At 35.0% G+C, this 24,919-nt stretch overlaps 1 protein-coding gene and 1 long non-coding RNA gene across 9 annotated transcripts in view; one reads left to right on the top strand and one right to left on the bottom strand.

Moving 5' to 3' along the window:
* The window catches only part of NLGN1 (neuroligin 1), an 873,763-nt gene that overhangs the window by 647,090 nt on the left and 201,754 nt on the right, over positions 1-24,919 (top strand). The window lies entirely within an intron of this gene.
* Positions 1-24,919, bottom strand: LOC116536481. The gene is made up of 3 exons (XR_004262663.1): positions 24,909-24,919; positions 10,559-10,569; positions 1-86 (listed from the first exon to the last, which is right to left on the bottom strand). It is a non-coding gene; the product is annotated as an uncharacterized LOC116536481 (long non-coding RNA).

Below are 24,919 nucleotides of genomic sequence, written 5' to 3'. Positions count from 1 at the left end.
TCAGGACTGTTATGATAATTCAAAATGACAATGAAAAGTATTCTGGAAAATTTAGGACAAGGGACAAATAGTCATATTGCCTGGATCTGAATATGTGTGCTCAATTTTCTGAATATCAACTCCTCAAAGGAGCTTGCTTTTTTCTGTCCAGCACCTAAAAATGCCTTGTGGTCATCATTTACATTTAATATCTAATTATTGAATGAATTAATCATCCAATGAACCACAAGACATGTACATGACTCTAGAAACACAAAATAGGGAGATACGGGTTCTGGTTGAGGGAACCGGGAAAGTTGTCGCTGAAATACAAAATTTGAACTAACGCTGGAAAGAAGAGAAAGTTGGCAGACATAGGAAGGAAAAACATTTGAGGCTGCAGAAAAGGCAAAAAGGGCACTGAATTATGATCTGATCAAGCAATGCTGACTTGTCTTATGCAGTTAGCATGTTGAGTCTCTGGCAGATAAGGCTGAAGAAAAATCTGGAGAGGGAGGCATTTAGATTTAACATGCAGGATGTGTGAAATCATTAAAGATTTTAGGCACTCTAGGAAGATTCATTCCCATGTTCAGTCCACAGCTCCTAAGCAACAACTGAATGCCATATACTATGTTTGGCCCTGCCGCTAAAGCAGAATCCCCATCTTCAAACAGCTAGTGGAGTAGACACATGAGCAACAGTGAAGCCATTCTCAAGACTTTTGGTGAGAACTTAAAACAATACTTGGCATATTACAAGCACTCAATAATTTTTAGCAGTAATTATTCTCATACCTGACTTCTCATTCGTCAGTCTTATAAGTTCTCAACGTTCTTAATGTACGGTATACCTATACAATAAAAGCGGACATTGATTTTTTTTGGTTACTTTTACAAATAGGTTATAGCCCATTGTCTCTGTCCTAGCAGGATCTGAGAATAAATTGTGTTTTCAAATAAGAGAGCAGATTATATGCTAAGCATTGTGCTCAGGGTTTTACATGTGTTACCTCTATTATTTAATTCTCATAGCTCCATGAGCCAATACTATTACAACTTTCCTTTAAAGATGTATACCCTAAAGCTTAGAGGGGTTAAGTAACTTGTCCAAGGGAATTTGAGCACAGGTTTATCCCCAGAAAGCAAGTTCTTAACTATTCTACTGGCTGTTTATCAAGCAATACATTTTAGATATTTTGCCATGGTGTAATGAGTGTGTTGGTAACTCCTCATGTCTGCATGTCTTTAATAATTTGTGGTTCTTCCTCTTTCAGATGATGAAAGCATGATGTGGACTGATTTTTTTTTAAAAAAAAGCTTCCTTTTAAATAATACTTTTTCTACTGAAAATACGTAATTTCTTTTATCTTTCGTTGAATTGTATGCCATATAAAATGATTACTCTCATGTGATTGTAACAAACAGATGTATTTGTTACTTTTCCACCTAACTCAGGGACATAATTTCCTTAAAAGATGAGTAAGATTTGAATCTGTCATTGGAGCAGGTTTTACTTTCAGCAGAAAGGAGAATCCAAAGTTCATATCATGGAAATTCTCTACTACCAGGATACATAATGGGATTTTTGTAGTCACTCCTCAAAGATAAAGACCATTTATGTTTTTATTTTCCCATAATGAACCATTTAATAAAGCATTAAGTGTCTGTATGCCATTTATAAATACGCTCAAGCACTATAGTTCAAACTTAAGGAAACCATTCTCCTTTCAGGCAGTTTTAATACATTCAGAAGCCTTGTCATTTATTATGGTAAACATGAACTCAATCAAATTATTAATAAAGGCTTTCTAATTCATCTTTGGATGTTTTCATTCCCCTTGGAAATACAGTTTTATAATCTGACTTCTAAGTCACATATATATATTTTTTTTTTCATTTTTCTACGTTATGATTAATTACTTGCTGATTGACATTTTGAGTTGGGTCTTATTTTCCTCCCGCCTAATTACATCCAATCATTTCGTTATCCTTCTGTAATTTCATGACAACTCTACTGAAAGCATTGTGACTGTAGATTGATGTTCCACAGCTTCTTATAGTCTTGTAATTTAGGGCCTATTAATGGCAGACTGAAGGGGAAAAAAAAAAACAAGAACTTAATTGGTTTTAAATTGCCCTTAAATTGTAATTAGAGGAGAAGAGAAGTAAGTCATAACTTAAGTATTTTTTTGTCACAACAAAATTTAGAGGCATCCATGTGACACACTACTGTTTTTGATAGGGGAGGGGGATACTTCTTGATAATTAGACATGTGAATGCTACTACAGTGCTCACTGGGAAAATAAACCAGCACCTTATGGAGAAGTGTATGAGCCTGAATGTGGCAACAGGGCCTCCAAGGAATCCCATACTAGCAGTTTGACCTTAGGTCTGTGGGTGACCAGGCAGAAAGGTGAAAGCATAATTTAATATGTAAAAAAATATTCCAGGAAGACATGGGGCATAGAAATGAGTTGCTTTCTAACAGAATTTAAGAAATGTCCCTCCATAAGATGTCTTCTAATTTTCCGTATGTATTTTTGTTGCCACTACAAGTCAACTTTGGCCAAAAGTGACATTGATCCTGCAATGGTTTTGGTGTGGACATAGAAGAAAGGACAATCTGGCTGCCACATCTATCACCCACTGATTTTCCAGTTGATTTTGCTCATGACTTTCTAGGTGCGGTCTCCTTTCTTTCTCCATCTGCATCTCTCCCGAACCTTAATTAGAAAGAATGCCTTTATAAAGAGCAGAAATCATCTTTAGTCAAGTTGTTGAATTCCATTTGTATAATTTCAAAACTAGCTATGGTTTTTGGGAGTAGATACTTTTATATAATTTACTAAGTTATTCTACCTCTTTTACAGTGGAAGGGAAATAGCCTTAGATGTTGAAGAGAAACACTTGTGGAGTCAAATACAGAAGGAAGAATATAAGATTTAAGATTGGCATAGGTTGTGATTTTGAGGGAAGAGATAGTTGTAGCTAAGATGATTTATTTGCATTTTCAGTGAAGTGACTGTAGAAATGCAGGAACAATTCAGGTGACAAGTGGTAATAAGGCAGGTAAGAATATATTCACCAGTATTTTTTGTGCTTCTTTTGTCAAGTGAGTGATTTCAGAGCCTTTCATATCATTCTTCATGGATAAGCAGTTTGTGCATGGGGAATTAGCCAGAGAGGCAGTTTTTATTTTCACAGTTGACTTTCAGAATTATGAAAACTTAACTTCTTTAACGCCATTTGCTTGTACATTGTTTTGGCACATCTGTAATGAAATTTTGTGACAAAGTAAAGCATTTATGCTGGAGAGTAGCTGATTCAGTTAAATTAGATAAAAGCATATGAATTGGACACACTTTCCATCCCCTTGAAGATGAATCTCACTTTTACAGATTTTAGAAAAGAATAAGAGGAGTGCCATGTTACAACACAGAGAGATTCTTGTACTTCATCATGCTTCTTTCTTACCCTTCCCTAGCGCCTATCAAATTGCCTTAAACACAATAGGTAGATACTCATATATATTTGTTGAACAGTTCAGAAGTAAGTAAATGAATACAATGACAAACTATTTAAAGAATCTGTATCATAAATCAATTCTGCACATATATTTTAAAAATTAATAAAAATATTAATAAGTCTCTTATTATTTTACCTGAGCTCCCTCTGCCTGGACCTGTAAGGATAGATTAGCCATAGACATGTACCTTCCATAGTTACTGTGAAAAAAATAATTCCTTATAGTAATCCATGCCATTTATCTGAGATTTTTTAAGAGGCATATTTGTATGCAAAAATACATAAAGCATTACATTTGTCAGTAACTCCTTGTCTGTAGATAATTTCTGTTGCCAAAGGTTCAGCATTTCCTTGGGCAAGATATTGAGAACTCAAAGCAAATGCCAGTTCTTTTACATTCAATCCTGTAGGCTTGAGGATGAAATGTGAGTAATCTGATCTACAAATACATTCACAAATGTGCATAACAGCTGTATGCAGACAGAACATGGTTTCCCATTGCTGCGTAATACTTTTCTGGGCTTTCATCACGTGTTTGGTGCTAACTGGGCACCTCAATTATTCTCCATCTGTGTTCACTACCAAAGCTGCCAGCCATCATAGTGTTTGGGCCCCGAAGCCTATGGCAGAGAGCCTGACAGGGTAAATGGTGCAATCTAGTACTTCTTCCTGGGCTAGCCTAGATCATTAATCTAGTAAACAGATTACTTTGTCTTCAGCATTGACTTAGACTATGATATAAAGCCGTGGGTTGTCACGGCCTCAAAGGCAACTTCGAATGGGAAGGATATTATATTAGAACTCCATTTAACAGTGTTTTTCAGTGCATGTGGGGTGAAATGGTTTAAAAGAGAAACTACTACAAATGTAAGGTTTTGTGTGGGGCAAGAAAGGAATTAAGTAATCAAATTAGGGAATGAGATATAAAATCCATCAGCCTCAATTTCCAATTTCATTCCTTATCAAATAGTATGCTAAGCTAAACCAGATGGTCTTTCCTTTAAAAACCTTGGAAAAACCACCCTTGCTTTTTAAGCCTATGGACATTTTTCACTGATATGGAGACTTTTTCTCGTGAAAATGGACATCCATGACTTCTCATAATATGTGAACCAAGTCATATGTCTTATGATGACCACAATTACCATTTATAGAGAATCCATTATGTGGCATGCTCTGTTCAAGAAGCCCTGTGATACCTAATTCTTTTAATAACTCGACAAGTTAAATGCTATTACAAATTGACAGGAAGGAATCTAGGTTCAGGGTAAAGTATTTGCGCAGAATTCAGACAGCTGGCAAGTTTCTGAACTAGAGATCTGAACCTTGATGCATTTGGCAGCATAACCGATATCCGAATTTTATTTCACCACTGCATCTAAGAGCCCAAGGCTCTCATGGGTTTGGAACCAATTTCTACAGCTTCTGGATTCTTATCTTCACTTTCTATAAAGCTGCAGGTGAATTTGTGAGTGTGAGGAGGGGCATTCAGAAACGTCATTTAACTTTTCTAAGGGCATTGAGGACAATCATCATGGCACCACCAACATGGGACCAATGTTGACCTTAAATTCAGAGACTTAAAAATATTCCATGTTTCTACATGGCACTTATTTTATGGTTGTATTTCACCACAGCATAAAATATTAAAGAAAATCACATTTTTAAAATTGGTGGTTGAGCTGATGAAGATGGTGGGGAAAGCAGTGAGTTGAAATGTTTCTCTTTCCCTACCAAACCTGAACAGACTGCTCCATCTCATATGTTAACAGATCACACAGCCTCAGCCATGCATAACTTGGACCTTTCAAGTTGATGAGAAGAATAGGGAAAGAGGAAGAAGAGGAAGGACAGGAAAAGAGAAAATGGGAAACAACTCAGGATCTGATTTAAAATTGCAAAAAGAAGAACCAGAACACATGCCCCCCTTTACCCTCCTTGAACGAATTTAAAGCAAGTGGAATGAAACTTTTCTCTTTACTTTGTCTCTGCCTAAGCAAATATTCATTTTCTTGAAGGAGATTGCTGACAGAATCTAGCTCTCCCTACCTCTCTCTTGCCACATCTCATCCTGCCCTACAATTCAACTTGCTTACTCCTACGCCTTCAAGATTCCCCCACTTTCAGTCAATCAATCATGTGAAGAACCATGCTGTAATTTTGTGCTTTTCACATCCTCAACTTATGTTACAATGGGATTGTGAGGTGCTTTTTGCTGGCTCAAGCTGATTAAAAAAAATATGTAAGAGTGTTGGTTTGTTGAGCTTACATCAGTGTTGTGAGTTACATAATGAAAGCTATTAGCCTTCTAGCACTGAGATAGGACACCTAAGGAGCCATTTAGAATCTCTTAGCCGCTGAGAGCTTGGGAAATAAGGTTCTCTTCCTCTTAAAAAATGTTTGTTGAAGGTAGTTATTCAGTTTACCACATTGTCAACATTTTGCCTTATCAGTCCTTGGGAGATATACTGAATTATAAGGTATGATTTCTCCATACAGTTATTTTGTCTCTTAAATGAGGTCTCACTATCTATTCTGGTGATGTTTGAAAAGTTTTCACTTGGGATCTTCTGTGACCTTGGTGTTGTGTGCCATTTGTGCATCATTAAAAGGTTGTAATGAAGTTCTGCTGCACACAGATTGTAAAAGGTCAAGCAGAAAGTTGGGAGCCAATGAGGTTGGAAAGAAAAATTGTACTTGCTGCAGAAGTTGAGGGATTCATTATATTGATGCTATGGGGTTTTCAGCAGAGTAATAACTGGGTTAGCAATAGAATGTAAATCTTCTCAGCCACTTAGTCTGAATCTGCTTCTTCTTGATTTGTGGGGATATATTTTTAACAGAGTACAAGGAAAGTCATTACACTCCGAGGAAAGCTGGTGGAATTGGTAAATGCACTGTAGATAGACCAGCCAAAAGAAGAGCAGAGCTAGATGGATAAAGCATGTCAGCCATCCTGGTTGCCACTCTGAGAAATATTGTCAACCCATATAAAATAATTGTCTGAGAATAATTTTGCGTAAGTGATTATTTTAATTCTTTAAAGGATATAAAGGACTGTTTTTTTTTTTAACTTTAATGGCCCAGAGGTACAAAAATAGCTAATTAACTTGCTTAAAATAGCTACCAACAGAACTAATTAAAATGATTTAGCATAAACTTAACATCAAAATAGCAGCAACTTCAAGTCACTTGATTTAGAAAGGATCAGCAAGGTAGGCTAATAAGGGCTTGGCTACTCTGTAAGGTGCCAAAGCTCCAGTTACTGGGTCTCCTTTGAATATTCCCTGGTTGCAGTTTCTTAAAATGGGATTCTAGAAATTATGTGTAAAAGTGCAGCAGTTGATTGCATGTCTCACAAGCTTACATATGGAGTGAGATCATTTCTTCTTTAAACAAGCCCCAAACCATCTGTTGACTTAAGTCAACTCTCTGAATTTTACTTTGAAATAAATCGGAAGCCTAGTTATTCCACAAGACTAGTTTAATGTGTTTTCTAAATTAATACATGTGAATGCTTGTGGTGCGGGGTGGGGGGTGAAGTGTAAGAAACCTTTTTCTGTATAAGGATAAAAGTCATTAATATATGACTTATAAAATGAAGACTATTATTAGGAATTTCAACTTAATTCAAATCCACTGATCTTAATTGAGGGTTTAAAAAGGTTTTAGAAAGGAAGAGTGACTTTTAAGAACGCTTTTGAAGCTTGGGAGTAAGGGACGATAAGAAATTGCTGACGATTTATTTAATTATTATGTTGTATTATCAAGTATTTTGGTATTAAGGCACATAATCTAAGGTAGAAGGACTACGTATAGTTCTTTTTTCCATAGGTGGCACCCTGTTTTATATAGAAGCTGATTTTTTTCTTCATCAGTACCATATGTTGGCTAAATGACCAATGTATCAAGTGGAGTTAATCTTTTATTTTTGTTAACATATAATAATCTTAACATTTCTTAAACTTTTGCTTTTAAAAAATTCTGATTGAATGTCAGCTACAAAGACAGTAAATTCAATGGCTTGAAAGTATTCCCTAAAAAGAAAACACTAATTATATGAACCAGAATGTTATACAACAGTCCTTTAGAACCAGAATAATCTGTGTCATATACATCATTAATTCATACAACCTTGTTATTCAGAGGCCAAAACTATTGTTTGTATCTATTTTTTTTTCTCTAAAATGAAAGTGTCATTGAAATCACTATCTCTGGGATGAAAGAAATATTCTTTATTAATACCTTTTTCTTTTATCTCTTTAGAAACTACTTTTTCTATTAAAATGTACTTACTCAGAATACTATGGTTATTAATTTAACTGTGATTTAAATTTGATAGTTATGTAGAAAAATATTACATGTATTATGTTCTTCTCTTAGTATAACTCTACATTAGATACTGATCTTAACAAACAGAGCCTTTGTCTTGGCAATAGTACCAATCTCATTCATTCATTCATTCATTTACTCATCTGTCAAATAGTTCCTCAGAAGTGACTCCACGCTAGGCTTTGGAAAGTTTCCTCTGAAAGAAAACTCTATTATCTAACAAAGAACCATTGCAATCTGACATGATAGTGTTGAACGTAAAATATCACTGCATACATAGGAACAATAATATGGAACACAGCTGATCTCTCATGAGAATTAATGGAGTATGGGCAACATTGGAATGACATCTGCAAAATGTTGAAAGGCTGTAAAAACTGAACTCAGAATTTTATTTCCTGATAAAATAACTCTCAAGATTAAGAGTTAAATAAATACATTTTTAGATAAATAACAACTGGTAAAGTTTATCAATGGCAGACTTGTTTCACCAGAAACGCTAAAGGAAGTTCTTGATGCTATGGGAAGTGACACCAATGGAAATTCTGATCTGCAGAAAGGAATGAAGAGCACTGGAAGTGATCAATTTTGAGATAAATAGAAGAGATAACCTTTTCTTGTCTTCTTATTTTTTTAGATAGACTACTATCTGTTTAAAATAATAATAAAATATCATGGGTTTTCCTATATATAAATGTAAAATATGACAACATTTGCACAAAGGATGAGAAGAAAATGAAATTATATCATGAGGTTCTCATATTTTATATAAAGTACTAAATCTGTTATCAACTAGCTTAGCAAAAACGATAACGTGTGTATTTGTGTGTGTGAGAGAGAGAAACAGAGAGACAGAGGCAGAAAGAGACAGAGAGATTAAGCAAGAAAGAGGATTTGTAAAATTTTAACAGTTGTTGAATTTAGGACAAAAATGTGTAGGCATTTATTGCATCAGTCTTAACTTTACTATGGTTTTGAAATTTTTAATAGTAAAATGGTTAGAAGTATTTCTGGATCCTTGAGGAATCGCCACACTGTCTTCCACAATGTTTGATTTAATTTACACTCCCACCAACAGTGTAAAAGTGTTCCTATTTCTCCACATTCTCTCCAGCATCTATTGTCTCCTGATTTTTTAATGATTGCCATTCTAACTGGCATGACGTAGTATCTCAACGTGGTTTTGATTTGCCTTTCTCTAACTGTTCACAGTAGCAAAGACTTGATACCAACCCAAATGCCAATCAATGATAGACTGGATAAAGAAAATGTGGCACATATACACCATGGAATACTATGCAGCCATAAAAAAGAATGGTTCATGTTCTTTGCAGGGACATGGATGAAACTGGAAACCATCATTCTCAGCAAACTGACACAAGAACAGAAAACCAAACACTGTATGTTCTAACTCATAAGCGGGTGTTGAACAATGAGAACACACGGACACAGGGAGGGGAGCATTACACACCAGGGCCTGGGGGATGGGGAGCTAGGGGAGGAATAGCAGGGGGTAGGGGGATTGCGGAGGGATAGCATTAAGAGAAATACCTAATGTGGATGACGGGGTGATGGATGCAGCAGACCACGACCATGACAAGTGTATACCTATGTAACAAACCTGCAGCATCTGCACATGTACCCCAGAACTTAAAGTAAAATGAAGAAATTTTTTAAAAAGGGTTAGAAGTAAAAGGAAAAGCAGATCCTAAAGGATAAAAAAAGAAAAATATAAATAAAAACAAGGGGGCTGGGCACAGTGGCTAACCCCTGCAATCCCAGCACTTTGGGAGGCCAAGGTGGGTATATCACCTGAGGTCAGGAGTTCAAGACCAGCCTGTTCAACATGATGAAACCCTGTCTCTAGTGAAAATACAAAAATTATCCAGGCATGGTGGTAGGCACCTGTAATCTCAGCCACTCAGGAGGCTGAGGTAGTAGATTTGCTTGAACCCGGGAGGCGGAGTTTGCAGTAAACCGAGATCAAGCCATCACATTCCAGCCCAGGCAACAAGAGTGAAACTCCATCTCCAAAAAATGGGAAGATCCTAAGAAAAGCATAAAGAAAGCTTCATATTTATGAAGACAACATTTTTTCCCCAACACCTAATATAGTGCTGGAATTTAGTTAGTGTAAAATATTTTTTGGTGAATTATTAATTATTAATGAACAGGAACTTGAGAGATGGAAGAGTAGAAAAAGGAAAAGGAAAATAATTCTGACTATTGGTTTATCATCATAACTACATGAACATATAGTGTAGTGGTCAAGAGCAGGAATTCTGAAGCCAGATTAATAGTCTGTGTTTGAAAGTTGACTCCATTACTTACTAGCTGTGTAATCTTGGACATATTACTTAACCTGTCTATGTCTTAGTTTCAAATGAGTTTAATTACAATGCCTATGGATTACATTAATATTAATGATAATACCTGCATAATACATATACTAGTAAGAAGGATATATGAGAATATGTGTATATATGATAGGATGTATGTGTGAATATGTGTATGTATGTATAAATTTAGGAAAAGCAGTTATAGATATTTATTACATTAGTCTTTCAACTTCTGAAGAGTTTTGAAATTTTTAATAATAAAAAAGTTAGAAGTAAAAGAAATAGCAGTTCCTGAAGCACCAATTATTGGACAAATATTAAGAGTAAAAAAGAAACAAGATAGGATATATAAGGATATGTATATATTAATACACATATACTATATATATTTCTATATGTATGGTCTATATTTATATATTATATTTAAATATTATATTCAATATATAGCACTGTTATATATAGAAATATTTCTATATATAACAGGGATGGTCACATAAGTACTATATAAATGTTAGCTTCTATTATACTGTCTTATAAAACATTTAAGAATATCTTAAAGAAAGCTGTATATTCAGTGAGGTATCAAGCATTTTATAAATGAATACAGCAAATAACCCTTAAATTATAAAAAACCTAAACTTTTTTTTTTTGAAATAAATAGAAAAGATAAACTTTTTTATCTTCTTATTTTTTGAAAGACTACTGTCTTTTAAAATAATAATATGTTGTGGTTTTCCATATGTAGATGTAAAACATGACAGCATTTGCACAAATGATGAGAAAATAAAAAAATTATGTTGTGAGGTTCTCATATGAGCACTAAAATTTGTTATCAAAGAGCTTAGCAAAAATGATAATGTGTGTGTTTCTGCGAGAGAGACGGAAACAGAGAGACAGAGACAGGAAGACATCGAGATTAGAGGAGACAGAGGATATATGTATAATTTGTGTGTATAAATTTTTCATATACTATTTGTCAGTTATATGATCATATCTTCTGAAGTATCTTAACGAACTATTCTTAAAATACGTAGCCAAAGCTTGACTTATGAAAGAGAATTTTTTTTGTTGTGGAAGAATAATTCAGGCATGATTTATACATTTTAAGACATTGATTTGAACTCTTCATTGTAGTGTCATAGGCTGCTTTGAAAATGCGTCCCAGTGATTCCTGCCTCCTGATACTCTTGTTCTTGTGTGTGTAGATGCTGCTTCTTGTATGTATACCAAGTTCCTACTGATTTGCTTCTAGTGAATAGAATATGGTAAAAGTGATGAAATGTTACTTCTAAGATTAGGCTATAGAAAAACATTACTTTTCTGTTTCCTTTTTACTCTCTCCTTTTCTGGCTCTTCTTACCTGCTATGAGGAAGACAGTTGCCATGCTGTAATCTTCCCTGTGGAAAGGCTTCTAAAGTAGAAAACTAAAGGAGTTTTCAATAGTCAGCAAGAAATGAAGCCTTCAGTTTCACAGCATACAAGGAACAGAATCTTGCCAACAATGACAAGGAGTGAGCCAGAAGATCCAGCTAAGCAGCAGCAAAATTTGTTGTCCATGGAAACCATGATGTAATAAATGTAGCTGAAGTTTTGGGTCAATTTGTTACACAGCATTACTAATGCACTTTTGAATAGCCATTAATGACATTTCTGAGATTTTCAAAAAGGGTGATTACAACACACTTGATGCCAACTTGCCACTACACAAATAATTTGCAGGTGAATTATTCATGATCTCACTAATACAGATTTGCAGAGGAAGTTTATTTTCTTCTATTTCCCTCATTTAGAAGAGGTCATCTAATACCTAAAGTAACTTGAAAATTACAGAAAGTTTTTTTTAAAAGATTCTAAAATTATCTGCCTCAAAGGAAAAACTGAAGTCATATCAAGATAGGGTATTTATTTCAAATATTTATATGTCAGCCTATTCCAAGGTTAAGTGTTGTTATAAAAAAGTCTATTCTCTTACTTTCCTTTCACTTTTGACCCACGTATCAGTTTCATCTAACCACAGTTTTTAAATGGATTATGGAACAAATCTCTCTCTCTCTCTCTCTAACTTTCTCTTTATGGTGTGTGTGTGTGTGTGTGTGTGTGTGTGTGTGTCTCATAATTTTGGTGATTTTTAGTTATAGATAGTTCCACTGTAGTGATGTAAACCAGTGTGCTATCAAAAAGGATGTATTACATGATTTAGAGGTAAAATCATGTCTCGGTGACACTCTTTTTAAATGTTAAACTTAAGCAGGTCCTTGCCGTGGGCAAGGAGTGTTTTGGCAGCACCTTAAATCTAAATGACTTGTTAAGGTTGGAAATTATGACTAATACACAAAGGATCTGAACAAAAAATCTGTTCAAATGACTGTTGTAGTGTTTGATAAAAAAGGAATTTAATAGTAAGTAAGTTCTTCAAATATTCTCAATGAAACTAAAGTGTTTTTCTCAGCCTGTGATGCTCTTGGTGATAAAAAAGTAACATTAACACAAGAAAACTTACTTGAAATACTTAATTTCAAAGGCTTTTGGTTCTATTTCTGAGTTTGTTGTTTATAAACCTCATAAATATTTCACCGTTTCACTGGGAGAAGTTGCCTTAAATAACTCCTTCAGGTGAAGAAAAAAATTAAAAACAAAGTCAAAAAGGAAAATAGGTATATGATACTATTTTTTAAATTGTCAGGTTTGGTAAACCTTGATCATTTTTCTTCCGTTGCTGAGAGACTGAAATAAATTTAATAAATCTACCTCTCTACCTCCAAATCTCCATTAAATTAATCATAATGCAAATGGGAATTTAGTAAAACTAGAATATATTGGAGGGGGTATACTTTTGCTGATTATAAAAGCAGTCTGAACTGTGGTAACTTTTATTTCCACCAAGTATTTAGAAATGGTAGATCAATAATCGCAAATTCAATACCCAGAATTGATTTTCTCCTGTGTTAAATTAAAGAAGGTGTTTACAGTGACGTTTGTTTACAAAATATAGCTTAAACACCTGCTTGAAAAGTCAGCGTTTTCTTTCTTCTACTATTACTGCGTTTGATGAAGTTTTAATTGCTGTTAAGGTAGGCAGTTCTGAGTAGATTTCTAGGAAAATACTTGCCCTCATATCTCCTCTATGGGCGAAGGATATCCTACTGGAGTAATTCCATTTGGCAAAGTTTTTACAAATCTGTGCAGATCAGTTCTATGTAGTACTTTAAGTCATCTGTTATGCCCTGTGCCAGGGCCCCCCGATGACTAAACTTCAATACCCTTTAAAAATGGAATGATCAAATTCATCTATTTGAAGAAAATACTTTGGAGCATCTGGGGGGAAATTGAAAAGAACATAAACATTAAAGAACGTAAAATGTGGAATGTTCAAGTACAGAGAATTGTCTTGAGAATCAGGACACAAAAGTTTTCTAGTATTTGTTCTACGAATAGCACACCCTAGTTCTTTACTTAAGTTATATAGGATTTCCTCTCAGCAGGCTGGCCTGAGGCAAACTGGGAAGTAGGTGAGGCTGGAGTGTTTTTTTCCCACTTGTGTCCTTCCTTCTAGCAATAAATATGCATTTGCATTTTAAGTGGGTTAACTTGCTTTCACTACTGGAAATTGGCATTTGAGGCACTGTGAAGATAGCTAAGAGAAAGTGTTTCTGAGTAGCTAGAGCCTTTTAGAGCTCCAAGTTCAGCATACAGCTGGCTGCCTGCTCTGCTAAAGCACTCTGGGGCTCCACTATCTTGAGGACACGTTAGGTAGCACAGCAAAAATGTTGTATGAAATACATAGGCATCTATAGGAAAGCTTCAGACCTGTCCCACTCCCTTCCAGTCTGCTACCGTGAGCCCAGTACGCTAGATCTTCTGACCTCTGTGCATCTTTCTAAGCCACACATGTAATTGACTTGAGCCTAAGTCTACCTTGTACTCAGAATAGCTAAATATTATTCACTTAACAGAAATATTTGCCCTAGACTGACTTTATTTGAAGACTTTCAAAATTTGTTTTGAAATATTATGGGTTTAGAAAAAGTTGATTACCTCAAAAGGAAGTTATATTTGATATAAAAATTAGAGTCACAATGTCACTTTAATCAATCGCAATCATCTGCTTCATTTTTAAATCTTTAATGATATTTATCTAAGATAATAGGTGAGGTCAAATAGATTTTTGATTTTTAATATAAAAATATGAACAGAAACATTTTATTGAATAGCAAGTATATTCTACATTAATGTGTGTGCAGATGGTGCGGGATAATTCTAGACATGTATTTAACACCTGTAACATGCCATTTAGAGAGAAATGACTTGGTGGAAGAAAAGACTTACTGTTAAACACCGTAGTCTTTAATTCTGTGCCAAACTGTGGGGTGGAGTAGGAGATAACAGAGTTTCAAAGGCATGGGGGCATATTAGAAGACAGGAATGCTGCACGGGCTTTGGAGAGGTATAAAGAATGGGGTTTAATGTTTCTCAAAGATCCCGCAGGAGCCCCATGGTTTAGAAGCCAGAATAAGCATGACTTTTCATAAATCATGGACCAAGTAATACATTATCTATAGTAGTGCCTCATGGCGAAGTGAGCGAAAGTACACAAGAGGAACTTAATTGCCTTAGATACAAGGTTATTTTTTCCTGTAGTTTGAGGATCTGGGTGTGGTATGATCAAAGTAGTGTTTTGGAAATGTAACTGATAGCTGTGCACAGGCCACATGAGAGAAGAGGCCAGATGAAGGAGATCAGTTAGCAGAATACTGGCAGTGACGAGACAGGTGATCACAGTGGGAATCATGAGGAAAGGAATGCCCTAGGGACAATTTTCAAAAGTAATTAATGAGACTTCCTGTTTATATAAACCTGTGTTTTCAAAACATGTATTTTCCAAAGCAAATGAACACTTTAAGGTTGGATGAGGGAGAAACAGAGCGCACTTGGGTGCAGACAGCTGGGCATGGAGGTGTGAAACTGCCCACATAGGGTATAGTGTAAGGAGTTCATTGATTGTTTAGCTGTTTGGGCAACTTCTGCCCTGAAGGTAAAAAGAAGATGAAGAAACCATCTCAGGATGTCAGATAAGTACCAGGAAAGTAATTCAGTATTCAATCCTGGTATTATATCTGGAAAATCAGTATAGTAAAGTGGTTATTAGCATAGTCTTGGACTCAGAAAGACCAGGTTTTGAGTTCTGTTTGGCTGTAAGCCTGGCTGCTTGTGTGACCTGGGTTGCGTGACTTAAGCATCATTAAATCTTAGTAACCTCATCTGCAAAATAAAACAATAGGTGACCTTTATAGATGGACTGTAAGGATTAAATGAGATAGCCAATGTACAATACTTGGGTTAGAGTTTGACATGTAATAATCAGCCAGTAAATAAATATTAGCGGTTGCTGCTATTATGGTGACAATGAGATAAAATGACCAAAAGAACATAGGATGATGGCTTTGGAGGGAGTTAGAAGCAGTGCTGCTAGTCTTATATTTTTCTGCAGCTCTGAAGAAAACTAAGGCTACCAAAGGCTAAATTGGAGTGAACCCACACAGAAGATTCCTACCTCACATTTTTTTCTATTAAATTGAGAATAAAAATCGGAAACTATGCCTTATTGTCGGCTATTATTTGCAAGATAATTTATAACATATGCCTCACTATCGCTAACATTTTTAAATAAAAAGTTCACATATTAAATATTAGAACATTATAAAACTGATTTTTTGAGAACGTCGGAACTCGCTAAATATATAAATTGATAAATTACTATGAAGTTGGTATACTCATTAGTAGTAGTGGGCACTGGGTGCAGTGGCTCACACCTGTAATTCTAGCACGTTGGGAGGCCAAGTTAGGAGGATCATTTGAACACAGGAGTTCAAGATCGGCCTGGGCAACATTATGAGACCCCCATATCTTTAAAAAATTTAAAAATTACCCAGGTATGGTAGATGCACTCCAGAGGCTGAGATGGGAGGATCACTTGAGCCCAGGAAGTCAAGGCTGCAATGAGCCATGATCACCACTGCACTCCAGCCTGGGCAAGGGAATAAGACCTTGTCTCAAAAAATAAAATGAAATAAATAAATAATAATGGACAAGGGTGAGATATAAAATTTTTAAACAATGACAAGCTACATAGGAAAACTCTTTTAAATTTTTTGGTGACCACAGGGAAGGATAACAGGGGAGTGAGGCAGCTTTTGGATTTTCGATACTGTAGCATTTGTTCAGAATGTTTTTTAAAGATGGCAGCATTAAAGCTTGGAAGACAGAGATATCTTGGTAGGATACTGAAGGACATAGCTAGTTAGGAAAATAGAATCAATTAGGAAAAGGAGGTGAATGTTTAGTTTTGTTGTATGAAACATGAGGCAGGAGTAGGCTATCCCATGTAAAAAAGATGTCAGGTGGGTCAGGTTTGGTGTCTCATGCCTGTAATTCTAGCACTTTGGGAAACTGACTGAAGCAGGTGGATCACTTGAGTCCAGGACTTCAACACCATCCTGAGCAACATGGCAAAACCCTGTCTCTATAAAAGCAAAATAAATAAAAACACACAAAAGAAAACAATTAGCTGGGCATCGTAATATGGGCCAATAGGCCTAGCCACTTGGGAGGCTGAGGTGGGAAGACTGCTTGAGCCTGGGAGGAGAAGATTGCAGTGAGCCAAGATTGTACCACTGCACTCCAGCCTGGTGACAGAGTGAGACCCTGTCTCAAAAAAAAAAAAAAAAAAAAAAGAAGAAGAAAAAGAAAAGAAAAGAAGAAAGTGGGCATTTGGAAATATGAATTTGACAAGTGAATAAGAAATATTCTTAGTTCATTCAGTTATTTATTACGCACATGTTTTCTGTGAGAAACTGTGCTAAGAATTTCCAAGAATATAGAGATAATTGTTTGCTCTCAAGCAGCTTATATTAAAGTAGGATCTAGCTGCAAGATGAGGAAAGACTTCTGAAGAAGCTGGCATTGAGAATGCCTTCAAAAAGAATTTCAAAAGGCAGAGATTAGAAGGAGTTTCATGTGGAAAGGACCAGAATGAATTAAAGGGTGGAAAAGATGCATAGTTGGTAACAGAGAAGTAAAAGTAATTATGTTACCTGGTTGCAGAAAAGGGAAAATGAAGGGGAGAACCTTGGAAAAGTAAGTCTAAGTCCACTTTCACATTATTGTATTTATCCTCGAAGTTACACTGAGTGGCAATTGCATGCTCTTTTCATTCTACAGGTGAATGAGAGAATTCATGGGCTGGTCTAATACCACTTAGCAGGAAAATCTGATACAAGAACTCCCCATCCTAAGGAGAGACTATGTCCTTGGGGAAGGGAGCAGAGGAGGAGGAGGTTTTGATCTTGGGTGAGTTAAGAGATGGCATTGTAAGATAGGGGCTGGAGAAAGCCAACAGAGAACTAACTTTGGCATGAGGACGAATAGTGTGTGCTGAAATGGTTATTTGACAGGTACCAGTAAGACAACAAAAGTAAGATTGGAAAACGTAGAATCAGGAGTTTTAACTTATGTTAATAAAACCATGGAAGTGGGGAACACATCAAGGATACTGATGGCAAAATAGAGGATTGTGGTATAATAGTGAGGTCTGAGTTAAAATTGGGCAACACCAAAGTGAGGGCAGTTGCGTCTGTAAAGCTGTCTTACTACTTCCCACAAAGCTTGCAGTCCCGAACAGGAACAGACTAAGCAGACACAGTGGGTGACGGAGAGAAGGGTATTGGTGCTTGCCACTTTAGCCTAAGGTAAAGTGTTAAAGATTCGTTTTGGAGTCCCCCCAGAAAGTACTGACTATGGAGTTCAAAATGAGATCGTAGCAAAGTAACAATGAGGAAGCTAAAGAGAATGGTGGAGTGAATCACTACCAGTATTAATATGTCCATACCTATAAAGCAGATTTAAACATAAATGATTCAACTTGAAGACAGTAAGATATATTGCCACTTCCAATGTAAAAAGTATCATATTTTCTGATTAATAAGATAAATGACTCCGAGTAAAGCATGCCTTCTTGAATGGAATTTTCTTGAGTGAAATTCTGTATAAATATCAAATGGCTTCATTACCTAAATAACTCCTTAGGATATGTTTGTATGGTATTCATATAAGATATATAACAATAATCTAATCATATTTTTAAGAGAATAATGAATCAATAAAAATAAAATTTTAGATATAATGAGGTCAAGAAAATCATGTTTTTTTTTTTAAGTGAAGAAACAGAATGAAGTCATACCAGGGATACATAAGGCATTCTTTTAGAACATTATTCCATTCAATCATAAAGTTTACAACTTCTACAAGTTTTAGTTTATATTTAATTAAGCTTAGCTAAGAGTTTATGCAGCACATATTTCAATAAGTTTTGAACAATAAAAGTTCAGAATTTTTTGGGGGCACACTTTAGCATATGTAAGTAGTTTCAGTATGAACATTGAAGAGCACATCTTTTGAATATGGAGCTAATGGGTTTTAACTAAAATCATTTCTTCCAGTGGTAGAAAATTCCAAATCTTGGCATCACTCCTTTGGATTAAGACACTGGTTCTCCGAGTTGTTTTCCTTCTAAAAGTCTATACATAGCAGTGACGCCTGAAAGATTATTTTCAATGTTTTGGAAATTCTAATGCAAATCTTAATTTACTTCTTCCCATTTGGTTGAAAGTAGTACAATTCTAAATTCATGCTAATCAGAAGCTCAGATGAGCTGCTGGTGATATCACCAAAACTTCTGGAATATGATGATAGAGCAGACACACTTACCTGAGCCATATGTCTGGTTATCACAGTGCCCATATCCATCATTTATTTCCTTACAAATACAAAATGACAATCAAAATCTTTCAAAACATAAGATCCACAGAGGAATAATAAAGTGGTCCTTTAAGTTAAATAAATGATAATAAATACTATATTTAAATTACTAAGAATATCTTGACTTAAATGTAAATGTTTCCTGGAATGAGGTAATAAGCAAATTGTTAGCTCTCATCTAACATAAAAGCAGAGCTTGGTTTATCAGATACACTAGCAGAAAGTAGTCTGATATAGTATTCAGGAAGGGAGTAGGTGAAATTGAAAACAGTGAAAAGATTGGGAATAGGATTCTTTTAGGAATGTTCACAACATAAGCTTTTGTGGAATCCAGTGTAGAAGGAGCATCTCAGAATAAAAAGCTTGATTTCAAATGGCGAATTGAAGATGTAAATAACTCTCATGTGTTTCTCTCTATAAATACCTAGAAAATTTAAGAGAATCAAACAGGCTTTATAAATCACAATTATTGCCCATTTCCTATTGGCAAAGATGATAATGTACTAATATTTATGGTTAAGATTCTGTGGTTTGGGTGTTGTTTGTGATATGATTTCACACTAATTTAACTGATGCTTATTTTAGTAGAAACATAAATATACAAAAGAATTATTTAATTCCAAGCTGTTCTTTATAGTAATAACCAATTATATGATGACAAGGTTGAGTTTAAATTCTGGGTCATTACTTATTTTCTTGTTGAAAACATATTGAAAATCTGGAATAAAATGCAAGTCATAATATTTAGGATCAGATACGGATGTTACTTTGGCAAATTGCACAAGGTTTACTTTCTAAAGAATAGAAAGGGAAGTCAGTACAATCAAACCTGAAGGCAGAAAAATCAGCAGCATTATTTTACCACAAACATTGATGTAACTTTCTGAGCTTCCCAGTGCCAACTCACTAGTGGAAACACAGTTGCGGACGATTCTTAGCGAGTAAGGGGCGCATCAGACCTTCTGAAAGTTCAGTTGCTCTCTTCAGCCTAGCTTTAAAAAGACAAAGGTTAAGCAGTCTGTAACACAGTCTTGCCTAGCAGATACACGCTGACCAGGACTACACCTGAGCCATGGGCTTCTTGGTTAATCTTAGGGTTTTACAGTGCACAATGTGACTACTAGTGTATAATAGACACACTTAACTTGGAATAAACTTCTAATCCACCACTCTTGGTCTTCCCAAGATTACCTAACTTGGACCCAATACATTCCTGAATTTAGTGCTGTGGAATCAGAGCAAGCCAAATATCTTCTGGAGTAGCCAACAGACCCTTGGATGAGCAATAGAGGTTATTCGACAGGGGATTACAAAATCTGTCATAAATTTGCATCCTGAATTCCATTGAATTATTTAAAATATGTTCTTACGATAGTCTAACTTAATTTTTAACTCTTCTAAAAATAAATACAATTTCATTATATTTGTAAAGTAATATATTTCCATATCATAGGAAATGGGGAAACTTATGATACAATCAATAATTATTTTAAAAAAGCATGCTGTCAAGATAAATTATTACGTGAAGATAAGGATTTTAAGCCACATAATATTGGTTGATTCTGATCCTTAATCAATAAAAATTAGCAAATCTATTTAAATTATAATCAGAGCTCCTGGATTAGAAATAATTTTGATTAAGTGGTCCTTTAAAGTAAATGCCAGACATGATTGAAAATGTCACAAAGTGATCAGAATATCCTTCTGATGCCAAAGCTGACAGTATGACTTGCCCAGGAATTACACATTCTAATTGAGACAGAGTGGAGCCAGATAGGCAGACATTTCTGCAAATTTATTTGACTCTGTCTTCAGTTTTTAACAGTAAGACTGGTAAACATTTCTATATTAAAAAATGTCTTAAGGAAAAATGAAATTTTCTTTCAGATATTTATGTTTTACCATTAAAGCTAACTAGAAAAATGAAAAGGACATAAATATAATGCATAAGTGGATTATTGATTCTTGAGCATGTCAGTAGTTAGATATAAATCTCAGTGGAACTGAAAATAAGCTATTAATATTTAAATTTCATTGCTTTAATTAATTTTATCAGTATCAAATCATGCATGGAAATAGCTAATTTAATATTAAAAGTATACACTTTTCATTGTTATAAGAAGAATCACTGTGGGTGTAACAACATCTGACTAAGTAATTAAACTAGGCAACATCACTTATTTTACATATATCTGCCCACACTATATCATTCAATTAGCTTATAATTGTTAAACAAATTAAATTCTGATTTTTATTAATTATTTGTCCAATATATATGATAGTTTGTATCCAAAATTTGGCCAGTGGTTTTAAAGCAAGATGTTTTGCCATTTTAAAAATAATTTTTTTCCAAATAAATTTTGTTTTATTTAGAAGTGATACAGGCAATCACATAATTCCAAGTTTTAAAAATATGATTAACATTTCTCTCTATATATGTTTATATGAAAAGAAATGTCACGTTTTATTTATATATGTATATGTGTATATAAATAAAAATTGACATTTATTTTTATATATATATATGTTTAACAAAGTCTTTAACCATTTGACTCAGTTTCCTTTATTGGTTTAGCCGCTTTGAGGGAATAGGGAAAATAAGGCTTTACCCTTCTTTGCATCACTCCATTCAAACCTCAGTGCTATTTCCTGAACACTCACAACATTTCTGAATCCGCTCTGGATTCTGGGGAATGCATCCGAAGAGGCCAAGACAGTGTTCCTCTGCCCTCAACCAAAGCTTTCATCTGGACTGGAAATGCTTTTCTTTATTCTCTTTGCCTAATAAACTCCTATACATCATTCACAATCCAATTAAATTGTCATATTTTCTATGAAACCTATCCTGAAGCTGCTAGAGAGTGCTAAAAGTTCCTTCCTTCTCTGGGATGATAACGTAAGTGTGTGTGTGTGCGTGCGCGTGTGTTTATCCTCACAGGTGTATATGTACACATGTGTGTTTCTAAAACCATCAGTGGTTGTCAATAAAACTTTGTATAGAGGAGATGGCTAATGAATTCTATCTGTGCCGCTGTTACTTTTAAAGAGTGTCACCACTTGGTTAAAATTGTTTGGGGCCCTTGGAAATCACTAACCATGGTACCTAAATAATTCAAATTTCTCCTATCCAAAGCAGCTCCAAGTACGTTCAGCTTGTGAACAATTAACGTACAGAATTCTCTACCGCTATTAATAAATGCTGATTTGTTTAAATAACTGGACATTTAAAACTAATTCTCAGTAGAAAATTTACCTTATGTATCTTATGTACATATTTTACCACTAAATCAATATGCTGATGGACACATCAAGTGACAAATCACAGATAAAAATTTATTTCTTTCCAGGAAAAAAAATCTATTCTCACTTTTAAAATGAGATCGTGTAGAATACATTGTGGGAGGAAATGAAGCATTGCAGTACTTGGAAAGTAATGCTCCATTAAGACCCAAATGCATCAACCTAGATACCCTGACTAATTTTACAGGAGTTTAATGCACTACTAGAACATTGAAATCTGTGAAATAGCTCCACTAACTTGATTTTTAAGTGATTTTTGTGGTATTTAAGGGAAGCAGTGTACTTTTATAGTTGTTATAATAGAGTAGGTAATGTAAAACTAATTGTATAAATAGTAGCAAATGATAACCAGAAAATATGCGAAATATATATATTCAGACTTTCATCTTCTTTTTTTTTTTTTTTTTTTTTTTGAGACGGAGTCTCATTCTGTCCCCCAGGCTGGAGTGCAGTGGCATGATCTTGGCTCACTGCAACCTCCACCTCCCGGGTTCCAGCGATTCTTCTCCCTCAGCCTTCCAAGTAGCTGGGATTACAGGTGTGTGCCACCAGACCTGGCTAATTTTTGTATTTTTAGTAGAGACAGGCTTTCACCATGTTGTCAAGCTGGTCTCAAACTCCTGCCTCGTGATCTGCCCGCCTCAGCCTCCCAAAGTGTTGGCATTGTAGGCATGAGCCACCGTGCCCAGCCTATCTTCTTTGTTTTTAACAATACCAGCCAAGCAAGGCACATGTGATCTTTAGAGGGAATGAAAACGAGAAAATTTCACAGATGTGCAGTTACTCTCTAATGGGTTAAAATTCTGTTTCCTGAAGTTACTCCATTAGAGGTGGGAGACAGAGGAACAAAACCAAACAGTTAAATATGTATCTATGTACACCACATAGCCTCTGTCTACAGAAGAAAAAAGTCTCAATATTGCTAAAACTTAAGTAGAATATTTCAAAAAACATTCTGTATGATGTCTCTATTATATTTTTAGAAAAAAACATTATTTAGTGAGGTTTTCAAGGAGAGGAACATAGGTAAAATAGATCATTTTGCTAATTAATTTATAGCATGTAATGCTGGAAAAGAATGCCTAGTATGTGTGTCAGATTCATCCTTTTGGAGAAAAGTTTGAAAACATCCCATTTCATTGTGTCAACGTAGTTCCCTGAACCCATGCAGCTTGCACACTGCAGAAACACAGAAGAATTCAGTAGCATTTATTAGAAGTAGTAATAGTGATCAACTGTCCATTGGAAGGGTTCTAGGCAGAAATTTAGATTGTTTCTGAAGTGTCTTACAACTCTGAAATTATATGTTATCTTAATTTTGTTTTCCTATTTATGTATGTATAGGATTAGAAGATTTATTCTCACACAAAAGTATGCAGACATAAAAAAAATGAGGTAATGACATAATGGAAAGGATTTACTCTTTGGGGTCAGAAAAAAACAAAATGTAAATCCTAAATCATTATGATGCCACTTCCTACCTACGCGGCATTAGGATTATTTACTTAGTTTTTGAGACTCAGGTTCTTTCTTCATTGGGTGATTTTAAGCTTGGAAATTACTTTCTCTATTTTGCAACAAAGTTTCTGAAAAAGAAAAGGACTGAAGACCTCAGTGGTTTACTGCTGTTTCAAATGAGAAGAAACATTGGATTTGTTAATTTTAGAGAAAGTTTATTTCAGTCATGTTTTGCAACTTACTCCTCTGGGAATATCTTCCATTTACTGTGTCCTTTCCAAACCAAAAAATATAAAGAATGATTCCTTAATACTAGCTGCATTTCTATAAATGAAGATTGCTTCCTTTATTTTTTTAGTGAAACAAATATCATTATACAACTGTGTGTGTGTGTGTGTTTGTGTGTGTGCGTGCACGCACGTGTAAATGTGGATATATTTTTCCCTTTAGTCTCAGTCAGATTGCAGTGTTTGGCTGTACATACTCTCAAACAGACAACCTACAGAATGGGAAATTATTTTTGTAAATTATGCATCTGATAAATGTCTACTATCCAGCATCTATAAAACACTTAAAAAATTTACAAGAAAAAAAACAAACTACCTCATTAAAAAGTGAGCAAAGAACATGAACAGACAATTTTTAAAAGCATATATACATGTGGCCAACACTCATGAAAAAAAGCTGAACATTACTAATCATTACAGAAATGCCAATCAAAATCAAAATGAGATACCATCTCACACTAGTCAGAATGGTCAAATAAATTAAAAAGTCAAACAACAGTTGCTGGAGAGGCTTCAGAGAAAAAGAAATGCTTATACACTGTCGGTGGGAGTGTAAATTGGTTAAACCATTGTGGAAGACATTGTGGCAATTCTTCAAAGACCTAAAAACAGAAATACCATTTGACCGAGCAATTGGGTGTATACACAAAGGAATCGAAATCATTGTATTATAAAGTCAGGCATATGTTCACTGGATCAAAAAAAAAAAATGTGGGACGTGTACACCATGGAATAGTATGCAGCTATAAAAAAATGAGATTATGTCCTTTGCAGGAACATGGATGGAGCTGGAGGCTCCATTTATCACAGGAACAGAAAAGTCAAATACTACATGTTCTCATTTATAAGTGGGAGCTAAATGATGAGAACCAATGGATGCA

The sequence above is a fragment of the Sapajus apella genome, unplaced genomic scaffold, assembly GCF_009761245.1.
Source record: "Sapajus apella isolate SASKATOON/1434 unplaced genomic scaffold, GSC_monkey_1.0 scaffold101, whole genome shotgun sequence".
Classification (NCBI taxonomy): Eukaryota; Metazoa; Chordata; class Mammalia; order Primates; family Cebidae; genus Sapajus; species Sapajus apella.
The sequence above is the reverse complement of the archived record's forward strand: the minus strand, read 5'-3'. Positions and strand labels throughout refer to the sequence as shown.